Source organism: Podarcis cretensis (assembly GCF_951804945.1).
Source record: "Podarcis cretensis genome assembly, chromosome: 1".
Classification (NCBI taxonomy): Eukaryota; Metazoa; Chordata; class Lepidosauria; order Squamata; family Lacertidae; genus Podarcis; species Podarcis cretensis.
Window position 1 is genome coordinate 109,285,037 of NC_137170.1, and position 17,228 is coordinate 109,302,264.

Genomic DNA, 17,228 nt, shown 5'->3' on the forward strand with positions numbered 1-17,228 from the left:
GTCTCAACATGTTGCTTTCATGCTGAGAGCTCACAAGGGACTTTTCTTGCCTAAAGGGAAAGGTGATGGGCTCAAGATAGGAGGAGAAGGAAGTCAAAGCATCAAAAGTGTATTGTACTATAGTAACTACCAGGTTACAACTGACAGGTCAGCTGGAAGTCGATACCAGGAAAACTCCTAGAACAGACTATTAAATGGTTGGTCTTTGAGCACTTAGAAAAGGATGCTGCGATTGCTAAGACCCAGCATGGGTTTCTCAAAAACAGGTCATGCCAAATAAATATCACTTCCTTTTCTCTTTTCTTTTTCTTTTCATTTTTTGCTAGAGTTACAAGTTTGGTGGATCAGAGCAATGCTCTAGACGTAGTGTTTCTTCATTTCAGTAAGGCTTTGGACATCATCCCCCATGGTATTATTGTGGATAAACTGGTAAAATGTGAGCTGGAGTTAGGTGGATTTGTGGCTGGTTGACTTACCCAACCCAAAGAGTGCTCACTAATGATGGTTCATCATCCTGGGAAAAAGGACTAAATGGGGTGCCGCAGAGTACTGCCCTGGGCCCGTTGTTGTTTGACGTCTTTATAAATGATTTCGATTAAGGAACTGAGGGGATGCTCATAAAATTTGCAGATGACACCAAACTGGGAGGGGTAGCTAATGCTGCAGAAGACAGAATTGGGATTCAGATCACCTGATACAGATTGGAGAACTGGGCCAAAACTGACAAAATAAATTTCAGTAGGGACAAATGTAAGAATCTACACTTAAGCAGGAATAACCAACTGCACAAAGGTAAGTGTCATGAACTGGCAGGACAGCGGGGAGGAGGAAGAGGATCCCAGTGAGGGGTGTAGCTGGGACTGGGACACACCAGGACAAGCTGGTAATGGGGAAGGAAGTACTCACAGGGTGACAAAGGTTAATCCACAGGAACCAGGGCAGCAGGACCCATTGCCAGAGCCAGAGTGGCCCCTGTCCACATGAACATAGCAGCTAAGGTGTAGGGAGCAGCAAGAGTGGTGCTCTAGGAGCCTGAGGCAGGCAAGGACCCACAGGCCAGCTCCCTAGTTGGCCAGGTGGGGCTCACTAGCTCTGGGAGGAGGGGTGTGATTCCTCAGCTTGAGTAGGCTTGGAACAGGTGAAGGTCACCTGCCTCATCAAGTCCAGATGCTGCAATCAGCAAGCAAAGTACAAAAGGGAAGCAGAACTGAGGTGCTGTGTTTGCTCAACTGCTCATGTTGATAGGCCTTGGCCTGGATGCTCCTAGATCTCTATGGGGCTGTACTTTGGGTTTGACTCTGAACTGTATCCTGACTGCAGGACTTCAGACTTAACTACTTGGATTGACCCTGGACTATATGGCTTGACCGTTGGACTTTGCTTGTGTCGCTTGACCCCCAGACTTTGGACTTGACATACTGAATTGCTGCCAGGTAGGCCAGGGGTTCAGGACAATAAGATAGGAGACGTGGCTTCCCAGTAGTGCATGTGAAAAGGATCTAGGAGTCTTAGTAGACCACAAGTTTAACATGAGTCAAGAATGTGGTACAGCAGCAGCAAAAAGAGCTATTTCTATTCTAGGCTGCATCAACAGAAGTATAGTATCCAGTCCAAGGGAACTAATAGTACCACTCTATTCTGCCTTGGCCAGACCACACCTGGAGTACTATTTCCAGTCCTGGGTGCCACAATTTAAGAAGGATATTGATAAGCTGGAATGTGTGCAAAGGCGAGCAACCAAGATAAAGGTTCTGGTATGTTTAGCTTGGAAAAGAGAAGTCTGAGAGGAGATGTGATGGCCATCTTCAAATAGCTCAAGGGCTGTAACATGGAAGGTGGAGCAAGCTTGTTTTCTTCTGCTCTGGAGGACCCAAACCAATGGCTTCAGGATACAAAAAAGGAGATACAATTCCAGTACAGACGCAGAATGGGGAAGATATCCACTTAAAAGGCTTGCAGAAAGAGGAAAGTATTCAGTAGGTGCTGAAAAGTCAACAGGGACAGTGTCTAATTTTAAAATGCAGGGAACTCCAAAAGGCAGGCAATACCCAGAGATGGCCGGGTCCGTTTCATCACCTAAGGTGGTTTCCAGCATGGTATTGAGATCTCTTGGAGATCTTGCTGGAGCCACCGGCACCACTTCTCCTCGCTTCTCTGGCCGTGGGCAGGGGCACTGCCCCTAGAGATTTTGCTGTCTGAGGCGGCTGCCTCAGTCTGCCTTCTGGGTGGGCTGCCCCTGGTGCTACCACACTGGAGACCAAATTCCTATTGTACAGAATGGACCTCCTGATATATAAGGAATGATATGATCTTTCAGGTATCCTGGTCCCAAGGGCTATATAAATGATACTGAACAGGAGTAGGGGTTATCAACCCAGTTGCACCATGTCCTCTTCAAACTACTATCACTTTGCAACGGTTTTGCAAGGCAGTAGGGAAAATATCTTAAAGAACCCATTTTACAGGGAGCAAATACATTTGCAAAACACACCCCAAGAAAAATTGCCCAAAGGGTATGTTTTACATTTGCAAATGCATCTACACCCCTTCAACACATTTCCCAATTGGAAATCAATATCTAATGGGGCAAAAGTGAATGGAAGTGTAAGCAATCTAATGGAATTTACATTCTTATATCAGCCCGTTCCATGAAAACAGAGCTTGGACTTTGTGCCAAGATAACACTATTTTTACACCCAAGAGCAGCTTGATTTTATAACCTGGATAAATTACTTACTTTGCATGTTTGATTATGTTTCTGTCAGTCATAGAGAGCAACAAGGAACACTGAAGCTTTACCTCTTGATCACAAAGTGGCCACTTAACACATCCCCCCCCCTCCAAGAAATTCTTCAGCAAAACCAGAGAGTAAAAGGAGACACAAGTTTGCATAATGTTGGCATTTGCTAAATCAATGTATAGATATAAATTTTAAAGTGACTAATTTAAATGGAAATATGTCTTACCATAATGAGCAAGGCTATATGGCCAAGTGGGACGCAGGTGGCGCTGTGGGTTAAAGCCTCAGCGCCTAGGACTTGCCGATTGAAAGGTCGGCGGTTCGAATCCCTGCGGCGGGGTGCGCTCCCGCTGCTCGGTCCCAGCGCCTGCCAACCTAGCAGTTCGAAAGCACCTCCGGGTGCAAGTAGATAAATAGGGACCGCTTACCAGCGGGAAGGTAAACGGCGTTTCCGTGTGCGGCTCTGGCTCGCCAGAGCAGCGATGTCACGCTGGCCACGTGACCCGGAAGTGTCTCCGGACAGCGCTGGCCCCTGGCCTCTTAAGTGAGATGGGCGCACAACCCCAGAGTCTGTCAAGACTGGCCCGTATGGGCAGGGGTACCTTTACCTTTATATGGCCAAGTGACCTGTGGGCTTGCTTAATCTGCAGGCCAGGATTTGTTAAGGGGAAGCTTCAAGACCCTCCCTTCTTCATACCTGCCTTGGGAGAGATGCCTAGCCTCTCCTGACATGACCTTAAGTTAAAAAAATAAAAATAAAAATAATTCAGGCAAGTCATGTCTTGTAGAGTTGACTTGCTGTTTCTTACTGTTTGATTTAACTGGGTGTGGTGAGAGTTTGATTTTTTTTTTTAATTAGTAGGCTACTTTTAATCTGCTTTGAGTGGCTAGTTTTGTAATTTATGGGGTTTGCTTCTTATTGATTTTAATGATTAATGTAAGCCACATTTAATATTATGGTAGAAAGGTGGGGTTACAAGTAGATTAAATCAATCATGTAAGCTTATCTTTGGCTGCTGTTTCTTGCTAAATATGTAGCATTAGAACCTTCTTGTTCATTACTTGAATATCTCTGCTTTCTTAAGAACTCTGGCTTCTCTACAAATAAGACTTTTCAACCTTCAATTAATTCTTTTCTACATTCAAATTTAATTGCTTTTTAAAATACATTCTTCCACTGCCTTCAGATGTGGTATCAATTGATCAATGTATGGTGTTCTTCTCTACCTCCTCAACTCTCTTTACTATTCCAAACTTCTTTGTTAGCTTTATCTAGTCCATATACTCTTCATTGCATTACTGCATTTTCAAAGCTTTGCCTCCACTTCCACACTTTTCTCCACGCTTTCCAGGCATGATCCCCGCTTGCAAGCTCCTTATCTGAACTTTTTTTTTCTTGCTCCAAAGCTTTCCTCGCGAAACCTGCTCTTTACCACTGAATCGGAAAACGCCAAATTGCTGTTTGATTTAAAGAGAAGGCTTTTGCAGGGAAAACTCTGGGGTGAAAAAAGGAGCGCTTGGACACAGCTTTAAAGCACAGGTCTGTACATGGAAAGTGTGGAGCAAAAAGTGTGGATAAGCCCCAAGTCTCCCCTGGAATCATGTTGTTATTAAATATGAAGCACAACAAATACAAAGCCCAAAGTATCAAGCCACTGTCAGAAGGCCTACTGCATCTCTCCATTCTTTAGTGGGCTTTCCAAGTCTTTACTAGACAATCCTGTTGTATTTTCCTACGTGGCTCTGAACACTCCCACCCACGCACCCCCTGGTATCTAGACACAAACCTTTACTTGAAGTTTGACTCACTTTATCGAAGAAGGATAATAAAACTAGGACTATAAAGGTCGGCGGTTCGAATCCCTGCGGCGGGGTGCGCTCCCGCTGCTCGGTCCCAGCGCCTGCCAACCTAGCAGTTCGAAAGCACCTCCGGGTGCAAGTAGATAAATAGGGACCGCTTACCAGCGGGAAGGTAAACGGCGTTTCCGTGTGCGGCTCTGGCTCGCCAGAGCAGCAATGTCACGCTGGCCACGTGACCCGGAAGTGTCTCCGGACAGCGCTGGCCCCTGGCCTCTTAAGTGAGATGGGCGCACAACCCCAGAGTCTGTCAAGACTGGCCCGTATGGGCAGGGGTACCTTTACCTTTTTTTATAGTTACCAGGATGTGATGATCTACTTTATCTTAATTGCTCACAGCATTCCTTGTGGAATAACTCTTCAAATAGCCACTCAATATTTGCATTCTCAAACACAGCTATCTGCCAATCGGCAAAAATACCTTGATCCCCCACTGACACCTGGATCCCAAGCAGGTTTTGCTTAGAAAGGAGTCCAGTAGGGTTGCTACACCAGTGCACACAACTTCCAAAAGAAAATAAAAAAGGCTGCCTAGAAAATGGAAATATGAGTAGGGAATGTGGGTAGGGCGCATTGCTATCCCTTTCTCCATTGACCACTCATGCACCAGCCCCCATATGCTAATACTATTCCAGCCCTAGATAAATTGCGAAACAATTCTGTATCCATCAACCCGCAGCCTAGTGCACAGGACTCCATGCCCTGCCCCCACATTTTCAACCCACATACAGCAAGCCCTCCTTGGGAGCTATCAGACTTGATATTCCATAGCTCCCGGGGGGGGGCGGGGGGACAGGGCAGCCTATAGGATGGATTCTTCCTCCATCCCTATTTTTCATTCAGCATTGACACAATCCAAAATATGAAAACAGACCCCGAAATATAAAGCAGAAAGCATTTCCCACCATCCTCACCAATGAATGAAGCAAGTAGTTCTTCTGGTACAGTGCTATGTAGTTCTGTGACGCAAGACCAGCTCCATTAGGCCTTCTCTCCATCAAATGGCACTTGCCACTGCTAGTAGCTGCCCCAGCAGGTTGCTGCAATGGGAGAGATGGGAAGCAGGACCATTTCACCAGCTCTGCTGAAAGTTCAGTTCCATTGGGCACCTCCTGTCCTTGAAGTGTTACAATTCCAGTTGGTCATTCATTAAAAGTCTTTGTGGGATGGTCTAAGGCAGGCATAGGCAACCTCAGCCCTCCAGATGTTTTGGGACTACATTCCCATCTTCCCTGACCACTGATCCTGTTAGCTAGGGATCGTGGGAGTTGTAGTCCCAAAACATCTGGAGGGCGAGGTTGCCTATGCCTGGTCTAAGGCTAAGCAGTTTCTCCAAGCCAACTTCTCCATCACTTTCTTCCATCACACAAATATACTTAATTCTGTTCTTTACAGACTACATTTTGCCAGTAAATAATTGCTGTTCAGTCACCTTGAAATCCTGTTATTCTGTGAGGATCTACTTGGAAACATTTTAATCTATTGATTATGATGATATATTTACTATATGTATAGGTAAAGGTAAAGGTACTCCTGCCCATACGGGCCAGTCTTGACAGACTCTGGGGTTGTGCGCCCATCTCACTCAAGAGGCCAGGGGCCAGCGCTGTCCGGAGACACTTCCGGGTCACGTGGCCAGCGTGACATCGCTGCTCTGGCGAGCCAGAGCCGCACACGGAAACGCCGTTTACCTTCCCGCTGGTAAGCGGTCCCTATTTATCTACTTGCACCCGGAGGTGCTTTCGAACTGCTAGGTTGGCAGGCGCTGGGACCGAGCAGCGGGAGCGCACCCCGCCGCAGGGATTCGAACCGCCGACCTTTCGATCGGCAAGCCCTAGGCGCTGAGGCTTTAACCCACAGCGCCACCTGCGTCCCTATACTATATGTATATCCCACCCTTATTCTAAGAAGCTTCCCTCCACCCCCATATATTTTATTATCTAATTAATGGATTTAACAAACTTTGCAAAGAGTAAGTCCATGACCTATAGAATGTACAATAATAATGTATCTAATGTGATTGTGATTGCTTGGTTATTATTGTATATTCTGTACCTCATCCTTTCATAATATGTTATAAAAATGCATAATGTTCATTTAGTACAGTAGCTTGAGTTCATTCTTTTGCATCTATTGCTTGGTCTGGAAATATAGGATTGTTTCCCGCCCCCCCCCCCCCATTCTCCATTCTATCCCCCGCAAGCCTGTGAGGGAGGCAAGGCTAATATATCTTGATTGGCTAAAGGTCACTGGGTGATCTTCATGGCTGAGTGGGAATTTGAACCTGGGCCTGCCCAGTCCAACATCCTGACTACTACACTGCACTGGCAATAAGTATAATTACATGGAAAGACAAAACACTTTGTACTGTCCCTGCTCCTTTCCATGTGCTGTTGATAAAATAAATTGCAAACAGGTTACCTGCTCCCATTCCCCCTTGGTTTGACTTTGCCCAATTATCTGTTTTAACTGATGCAAAGTTCAATTTCTTATATACTCAGTTTTGGAAATAGGATTGAAAGAAAGCCCCCTTTCTTGCAATTTGTTAGAATTAGCGTGAGATGGATGTATCCCTTATGAAACTTACCAAACTGAAATAGTACAAAAAATGCTAGATAAAAAAAAACTTAATTTCAAACAACCTCAGCACTTTATATTAAGGTTACAAAGAGAGCTTCAATTTCACATCAGAGTTGAAGTAGACAGTTTCTTGTTCTTGTGTCTGAAAGGTAAAGGTTGAGGAAATTATAGTGGAACTCCCAATGTGTTAAGCTCAAATCTCTGCAGACACTCATCTCAGTGGGAATGACTACTGCCATAAATCCATTATTTTAAGTGACCTCCATTTTTGTAAGGGAATGTGCCTTATTTTACAAGATCAGCTCTATAGGACATAACGAATGTTCCTTATTCCAGTAAACCCCCGTTTGCCAGCACTTGGTAGAATTTAACTTTATTAGAGAGTCCCTTACTAATTTTTCAAAGAAAGTTTAATCTCTCACAACTGTATTGCATTGGGATCCGGTGTAACGAATCGGAATTCTAGTGCTAAATCGAAATGGTTTAGTAATCACAAGCACATTAGTACTAGGTAAAAGGATCAGTATTGCATACGTGTGAGTTCTCCAGCTTATCTTTATATTGCACTAGAATCCAAAGTTAACACATTCTAATCTTCTAAACAGAAATGGCTTAGCAAACTACACACACAGTTGTGATTGAGCAGAAGGATAAATGTAGCATATTTGTGTGTGTGTGTGTGTCTGTGCAGAGAGTCTGAATTCTTTTTATGTATCTTTATCTTTAAAATAATTGATTCAAATTACCATCACAATTGCACGTTAATCCTATGCAGTATGCCTTTCTGTGAGTAAAATGCTAGCGTAAAAAGCCTTGCAAGAGAGTGCAGTATCATTAGCTACATTTTTCTCCCTTTGTATCATGCATATGTTAAAATGTATGCTAATAAGATCTAAGAAGCTTTGGAAGTTTTATGCATGAACTTTGAAAAGGCTGTTTTCCCAGTTCACCACAGACAAAAGAACAACACACAAGCTATTTAGTATTTAATATTTTCCAAGTAGAAAAACACTCCAGTTAATTATGAAAAGTAATAATTCCACTGTCACTTTGTATTTTAATTCATGCATTTAAAAACTGTTGAGCACCCTAAAGCACTCTAGTAGTTAATGTGAGAAGAAAGCGGCTATAAAAGATCTTAGCGTTTTGCAATCCCCAATCTGTTTCAAGTATCTAGAAATATATTTACAATGAGACACACAACCAAATACCATAGCGAATCTGATAAATAATTGGAATTTGCTTCTCTGGTTTTAAAGGTTTCTAAATCTACTGTACCCAATGAAATGTATTAAACTGTGCAATTGTCATGGGAGTATTAATACTTGGAGAACAATCCAGTTCCCTGCCACATCCTTCCCTCACACTCATGTGTGTTCTCACTGCCCTGTCTGTTGCCTCTCTTTTATGGAGCTGTACAATTCTGTGAGTGCTATATGCTCTCAGTGGTGTATGTAAGGAACTGACTGGATCATCCCCAAAGTATTTTTTAAGCACTGCATGTTGCTTTTAATTAACATTCCTTACAACCCTGTAAAGCTGGCAGACAAGGAAGGGGAAACGGAAGTTCCATCGGTGTTTATAGATGAACTGAGATTTGAACTACAGTGGTACCTTGGGTTACATACGCTGCAGGTTACAGACGCTTCAGGTTACAGACTCCGCTAACCCAGAAATTGTGCTTCAGGTTAAGAACTTTGCTTCAGGAAGAGAACAGAAATCGTGCTCCGGCAGCGCAGCGGCAGCAGGAGGCCCCATTAGCAAAAGTGGCGCTTCAGGTTAAGAACAGTTTCAGGTTAAGTACGGACCTCCGGAATGAATAAAGTACTTAACCCAAGGTACCACTGTACCAATGTTCAGCTCTTGGAGCTCTGTCATGCTTATACCAACCATCTGGCATTGGTTTCCCCAGGGCTAGTCTTGTGTTCAGAGGATTTAGATGATTCTGAATTCTTTTTAAGCAGGTTCCTAGAGACAAAACACTTGCTAAGTTGTGTAGATCAAACATGTTGGCCACAATTCAAGCCCTATTGATTTCAGCGGTTCTTGTGGCTACAACTGCACTGGATTGTGACCACTAGCAGTAAATTCACATAATGTTATACACAATCCCTGATATCAAAGGTGAGGTTGGTAAAGTATGATGTATACATATTTTACTGGCCATATCAACATCCATCACATGGAGCTGGTATTTAATTTCTAAGCAAAATAGGATATAGTTTTGGCTGAAAGTAATCATAGCTTTGCAACCACTTTCCACCTTACTTCTACTTTTGAAAGGCAAGATTAATACTGAAGGAATGGCCCACTTGTAAATTTATATAGATTCAGGAATGGACAGAAAAATGCTAAATACAGGTTGAAATCTGACTCCAGAAATCCAGTAAACTAATCCATTAGGTATGGTTTACTAACCTGAGAAAACCTTTCAAGAACAGTTCCACTATCTTGGCAACCAGCAATATATCAAGAGTAGATTTTGCCGACAAGGGTTAGTGGCTAGGATATTAGTAGCTGTACTTGGAGGGGGGGGGAGGGAGGAAAGCAAAACGGTGGGGGGGGGGGAATCTGTAATTCCTGCTAAGCTTTCCCTAGGTCTAAATAAAATTATTGGAAAATATTTATATTTCAATATAAATGTAATAACATAGGTTCACTTTTCATATAATTTCATAAATATGCATTTTGAGGTAACTGTAATATTGGAAGCAATGAAGGAGAACTAAGCATACTTCATTTGTGCAAAGATTTAACAATGAAATGTATTAATTGATTTTGAGACCTGAAACTTGTTCGGTTAACATGCACAAGGCACAGCAGAGTTTATACCAATATTAGTAACTTCCAAATGGTATTAAGCTAACAGAGAAAGAAAGAAAAGAAAAACCTGACCATTGATACTGCGTCAGCGACCAAGTACATTTCTAAATAAAAGTGTGATATCATTCTATCCAAGAGCAAGTGGACAAAAAGTGAATACGTTCTGGAACTCTTTCCCAACAGTTGTCTGTGTCTGAGATTCAAATGCATTTACATGCTGGTCTTTGTTAACAGCAGTAAATACCTCATGGTTGCCAGGAATACCTTATTTTGCAATAGCCTTGCCTAGCTTTGGCACTGTGGATCCCTTTGGTGCATAAAAGAAGTTTAAAAAATATTGCAAATGATGGTTTGTGGAGATCCTGCTCTCTGACCTTTATCTGCATTTAACAACAGCTTAAATTCCACATTTTCTCAGCATAGCAATCACACAAAAGTCTACTAAATAGGCCCCCAGAAGCTGCTATTCAGACTCTGAGCGTTGCTTCCATTGTAAGCTTTTTCTCCCACATTTGGTTGTTTTAGGAGTAAAGTGTTACAGCATCTCTCGCTTTATTCCATTGAAGCCCTTTTTCTCTTTCAACTCTTTTAATGGGGGAGTACAAATGCTAGTAGTCTTTGTATATTTTCCTTCTGTTGTCTTTCTTCCTAGTAAAAGTAAGTCAGCAGTTAGAATACCAGCAATATTTATGTTTTGTTTGGAGCAACTGGGATAATTTCAAAGTACTTTAAAAAAAACCAAAACATATATACACTGTTTATCTATAGTTTGAATAAAAATCTTTTCCCATCCGCCCAGATATTTAAAGAATGACTGGCTTTTTTATTTTAAAAACCACACAGCTTGCGTCCAAGCCTATACCTTATTATGGCTGAGAATAATATTGATTTTTTTAAATAATGCTAAGTAACAACATGTATTTTAATGACCAGAGGAAAAAATTGGCTATGGACCGAGTTAGTGGTGGTGTTGTTTTAAAAAAGATATAAACTGGAAGCATGTGTAGCTTATATTTTCTTTATGTTGCAGAGAAAGCTATGCAAATACTGTGTTCAGTATATGCTTTTCTAGTCTAGAAATGTTTTCCCCAAAACAGGGGAAGAGCAAAAAAGTAGCAAAATAGGAATATGTTACTTTTTGCCACTAAGTGAGTTTCAGAAATTTGGTGAATGTTGATTTTTGCTGGTAATTCATAAGATTTAAAGACAGCAAGAGGAATAATTCATTTATATGTAAATAAAAAAGACAACGAGGCCTTCAAAGAGTTATCCTTGTTTCCACCAGTTCTCTGGAGAGCTGTGCACCATATATTTATAAACCTCCTACCTACTTGGCACAGTAATTTAATGATGAAAATGTCTGTAAGAGCTTGAGAAGATCTGACAACTCCTCTGTTTATTAAAATAAAGTGCTACCTTATTCCCACCACAGATAAATCCTTGGTGAGTCTTGTTCTACATGGAGCACCAGCACACAAGGCTAAGGATTCTCTGGTACCTGTTGTGGGAAAACATAGATTCATGGGGCCATTCCTGAATGTAGCCAAGAGTAAAGATTAAAGAAAAGAAGCTTGGGTTCAGAAGGGTCTTGTTGGGATGGTAGGGGAAGAGCCGCTTTGTGGCAGGTAGGTCACTGCTGCTTTCCTGGAGGAGTCCTGTGGTGCATACATACCTGCCAGTGTGCTTGCACTGTGCTGACTTCCCCATCACCTTGTCCCTTCCTGTAAGCAACAGTGACTCACTTGCTGGGAGGCCAGCATAGTGGCACTGCCCTACCAGGTGAGCTACTTCTGAGTGTACTTTCATAGCATTTCCTCCACAGCCAAAATGTGGAGACGAATCCTTGCCCCACTGCCAGTGTTCAACTGTTTTCTTGCTCTCACCGGAGGTTATCGCCACAAAAGAGACAGGGAAGAAACAGGAAGCAATCACTGGCTGGGGTGGAAGTAGGTTGTGTATTGGTTGTGGGGCAGTCAGGCCAAAGACAGTTACTTCAGAGTTCAGCTAGGTGTTTGGAGCAGGTAGGGGAAAGCTGGGTGCTGTTCAACTCCTGTTTTGTGCATGTAGGTATTCCTTTGTAGACTTTGGTAGATCCAGTGGGAGTGATTGAGCAAGGAGCAACCTTGGGTAAAGAATCCTCTATTCCTGAGTTTTCATTCTCCACCACCCCATTATTTTATGAAAATTTGTTCATATCTGATAAGTCTATAACACAATTAGCAAGGCAAGTCAGTCATCCTTTTTAAGCAAATGGACCAGGTAGAGGCTCATTTAATTGGTTATAATAATAGTTGCTGTGTGCAGAACCAGAGAGTTTGCCAGGAATACCAGATGCTCCTGAGGAGGAATCACATATGATCTGAAGCTCAGGAGAGAGCAACAGTCCCCTTTGCTGATCTTAAGCATCAGTGTTATATGCTACCACCTGTGAATTGTGCCAGATGCCTAATTAAAACTTTTAGTTTTACTTTCTTGGGCTCCATGATCACTGCAGATGGTGACAGCAGCCACGAAATTAAAAGACGCCTGCTTCTTGGGAGAAGGGCAATGACAGGCCTAGACAACATCTTGAGAAGTAGAGACATCACCTTGCCAACAAAGGTCCGTATAGTTAAAGCTATGGTTTTCCCAGTAGTGATGTATGGAAGTGAGAGCTGGACCATAAAGAAGGCTGATCGCTGAAGAATTGATGCTTTTGAATTATGGTGCTGGAGGAGACTCTTGAGAGTCCCATGGACTGCAAGAAGATCAAACCTCTCCATTCTGAAGGAAATCAGCCCTGAGTGCTCACTGGAAGGACAGATTGTGAAGCTGAGGCTCCAGTACTTTGGCCACCTCATGAGAAGAGAAGACTCCCTGGAGAAGACCCTGATGCTGGGAAAGATGGAGGGCACAAGGAGAAGGGGATGACAGAGGACGAGATGGTTGGACAGTGTTTTCGAGGTTACCAGCATGAGTCTGACCAAGCTGCGGGGGGCAGTGGAGGACAGGAGTGCCTGGCGTTCTCTGGTCCATGGGGTCACGAAGAGTCGGACACGACTAAACGACTAAACAACAACAACAACAACTATCATACAGTATTATGGATATACGATGCTGTCAGGACTTCTGTGCCAACCTTGGCAGTGTGTGTGGATGTGCGTTTCAGAAAACCTCGATGTGCTGGCTTTAGGGGGGCAAACAGGGCAGACTTGGGGGCCCTGCAAATCTTGTACAAAACCCTGCCTGCCTTCTTTATAGGGCCAGGCTGCCTTGTCTTTTAACTCAGCAGCATTGCAGACAATGCTTCAAAAACACAGGCAGCAGGCCTTTCCCTGCCAAATTCAGGCTCATCCACATCAATAGTTCTTTGGCAGGGAGCTGGCTTATGCCCTTTTTTCTGCACACGCCCAATTGCCGAGTTCCCTGATGACATCAGGAGGGAGTAGCCATTTTGTTTTAGTAAGAGGAAAAAGGTAATATTGCAAGTGTCCTCTCCACTTAGGCACCTCCTTGTGCATGCTTTGAACATAAAGAATTAAAGGAGTGCTAAGTAGAATTTCCAGGGGTAATGCATGCAGACATGTATGAGCCATCAAGCCACTCAGCCTAGCCACTATGTATTTCAGCTTCATGCAGGTCTTACTAAGCTCCTTGTTGGCTGCCATAAATGGGTGGTTGGCTACATTCAGCTGTTTGAGTCACAAGTTGTGCAGGACTAGGCTAGACTTCTTTGCTGGTATTGAGCCAATCTGCAGGACTCAGGGTGGTTCACAGCATAAACTAAAAATATAAAACTACAAAATACATAACCAAAATAAAAACAACAACCCAGCAACCCCTCCACATTTTAAAAGGGCATAGGATTTCAATCAAATAAACCAAAGGCCTGGTTAAAAAGGAACATTTTTGCCTGGCGCCTAAAGGTGTATAATGAAGGCACCAGGCGAACTTCCCCGGGGAGAGCATTCCACAGACAGGGAGCCACTGCAGAGAAGGCCGTTCTCGTGCTGCCACTCTGTCATGTTGCATAATCACTATTTCATATTTTTCATGTATAATTCGTTCATTTTAATCAACAAATAACAAACATAAATTTATTTATTCATTTAACAGAATTCGTAGACCACCCTTCCTCACATCATGATGACTCCAGGGTGGTTAACAACATCTTGCAAAATAGACAACCACATAAAATATAACTTGATTAAAATAAATTATGGCATTGCAAAAAGAAACAAAAAACGAAACAAAATACAGTGGCAGATGAAATACCAAGCAGTGGATTGTTTGCACATGGATGTCAACCTATCCAACCCATCTGCACCAAATTACATGAAAGGAATGCTTAAGCAACACCATTCCTCTTTACAGAGAGAGGTATATTTATTTAAACTGACAGCCTCTCCTGCCCACATACAGTGGAGAAGCAGCATTGGGAGATGCAGGCAAGCCCTTAGGAATCTAGGGAGACTTGCTGTAAATCACAACATTTGACACATAGCAGCGTTTAGTTTCTTGTAAGGAGGAATACAGCAACACAGGACCAATAGTTTCCTCCAGAACTAGGCATGGGTAATATTTGAAATATTGGAGCTTTTGAGTACTGGCAGGAAGAGGCCTGTTTTCATTAGTCAGGGAGCATTCAGGCCAAAGGGTTAGGAGCACAAAGATCAAACAGAGCCAGGCACCGTCAAACCGACAGAAAAGAAAGGCTTGGTGCAAGTCAAATAGTCGGCTGGGAATTCTAGAATGATTCAGGAAGGCAGCACAAGAGACAATTCCCATAAAGTTGATGGAGGAATGAAGAAGAGCATATGAAGGGGTACACTCCAAATCTAAAAGGAGGTTGTATAGGGCTTCACCTAAGGAAAAAGAAACTGACCAATGGACAGATATAATATCCCATGCAAAGTTTCTGTTTTGTTGCTGCCTGGACCATGGAGATCTGTAGTGCAGCACGGTGGCTGCTGTGTGTCAGGGGATGGGATTCTGGGTGACAGGGGGGCTTGAGGGTGGCACGGTGTTTCAGGCGCTGCAGGGGGGGGGCAGCTGTCCTAAAAAAACACTCCACAACTTTGGTCCGCCCCATGCTCCTCAGATGAGTTCAGAACCCTTTTGAGATCTGTTTAAGCAGTCTTGCTTCCCCATTAATCCCTCTGTCATCAGGTGTGTAAGGAGCCTCTTCAGTGAATCATTTTTCTCTTTGACTTGCCACATGGGTAAACCCCAGAAATGCTGCCTTTTCCTTCTTCCTACACTGTGTCCTAAGTCACTGTGGCAAGACTCGTTACTCTTTCCCATTTGTGTCAAGCTGTTCCCTGTCCTTGCTCCATCTGTGCTTGAAGCCCCTTCTAAATGTGCTGCCCGCCACACTTTTATCCACCAGGTGGTCTAACGCCTTTCCTTCTCTAGTGGGGCCACCTGCCCAGCTTCTTCTTGTCTCTTTGACTCACCTCTGCAGCTGACAGCATGGAGCAGCTGTGCCACTCACTGCTGACACTCTTATACCACTTTAGCAGTCATAAAAAAGGTAAAGGTAAAGGACCCGTGACCGTTAAGTCCAGTTGCAAATGACTCTGGGGTTGCAGTGCTCATCTCACAGAGGGAGCCAACGTTTGTCTGCAGACAGTTTTTCCGGGTCATGTGGCCAGCATGACTAAGCTGCTTCTGGCGAACCAGAGCAGCGCACGGAAACACCGTTTACCTTCCTGCCAGAGTGGTACCTATTTATCTACTTGCACTTTGACGTGCTTTCGAACTGCTAGGTTGGCTGGAGCTGGGACCGAGCAACGGTAGCTCACACCGTTGTGGGGATTGGAACCACCGACCTTCCGAACGGCAAGCCCTAGGCTCGGTGGTTTAGACCACAGCGCCACCTGCGTCCCTTTTTAGCAGTCATGGTCTTCCCCAAAGAATCCACTAAGTTCCCAGAATTCTCCATGACTGTAGAAGTGGTATGAAAGTATTTTAAATGTGTTGTGATCTAAGAAGCAATAACCATCACTGTGTCGAGACTGGGCTGTAGGCAGCACACAGCAGGGAGCTTAGGAGCTAAGCCAAAGAGTCAGAGACAAGGAAGACCATTGCTGCTCAGGCAAGATTCAGTCCAAATAGGAAAATTCTTGTAGGCCTTTCTATCTAAGTCTAGTGGCCGGTATGGGAATACTTTTATTGGTAAGAGAGAGGATCTAACACTCGGTTCAATGGCTCAACACACATGAATCATAAAACTGTAGAGCTGGAAGGGTAATCTAGTCCAGCTCCCTGCAACTCAGAAATCTTTTGCCTAACTTGGGGATCGAACCCATGACTGTGAGATTAAGAGTCTCATGCTGTGCTGACTGAGCTACAGAACAGAGGTTTTCCAGTTTTACCTCAAGTGGTTCTTCCCACACACAAAAAATAGCTGATGGTGTACACCACCGTCATCTTTTCGACCAGGACAGAAGTTAAATTGTTGCTTTACTACTAAATTGTAACTGAAGAATAAAAGACCCTGAGCAAAAGGCAAGGTAATAACCATTAACCATGCAAAAGTGTCTGGAAAACCGAAGACGTAACGAACCAAATCTACATATAACTTGGAAAGAATGGAGGTGGAAAATACATGTTATGACAAAAGGTTTTATCTATAGGATAATGGAGTCACACATATGAGCAGAATATTAATGGGGACAAAAATAAAATTGATACTTTTCATTTTCTGAAGATGTAAAATGCTTGACTAGTTCATGCTTTTCTGCCAAAGTCCTTCTTTCTGGAATTTGCAAATATGTATAAACTGATGAAATAAATACTGTATACATTAAGATTGTATATTTTCCATCAAACTGAAATAGGGGGGGAAATGGTATCAGTTCACTGCTCAACTAAAGGTTAATGAGCTATTCTACATTTCAAGCTGAATACAGTACAGTGGTACCTCGGTTTAAGAACAGCCCTGTTTATGCACAATTCGGTTTATGAACTCTGCAAAACTGGAAGTAGTGTTCTGGTTAGCAAACTTTGCCTCGGTCTACGAACAGAAGCCGAACAGTGGAAGGGCATCGGCGGCGGGAGGCCTCATTAGGGAAAGCGTGCCTCGGTTTAAGAACAGTTTCGGTTTAAGAACGGACTTCCGGAACGTATTAAGTTCGTAAACCGAGGTACCACTGTATATGGATATGAGCTTGTGAAGGTGCTACCAGATATCAAGAAATGGATTTGGTGGATGGGAGTTCAGATTCCTCTGTGCTGAACTTCACAT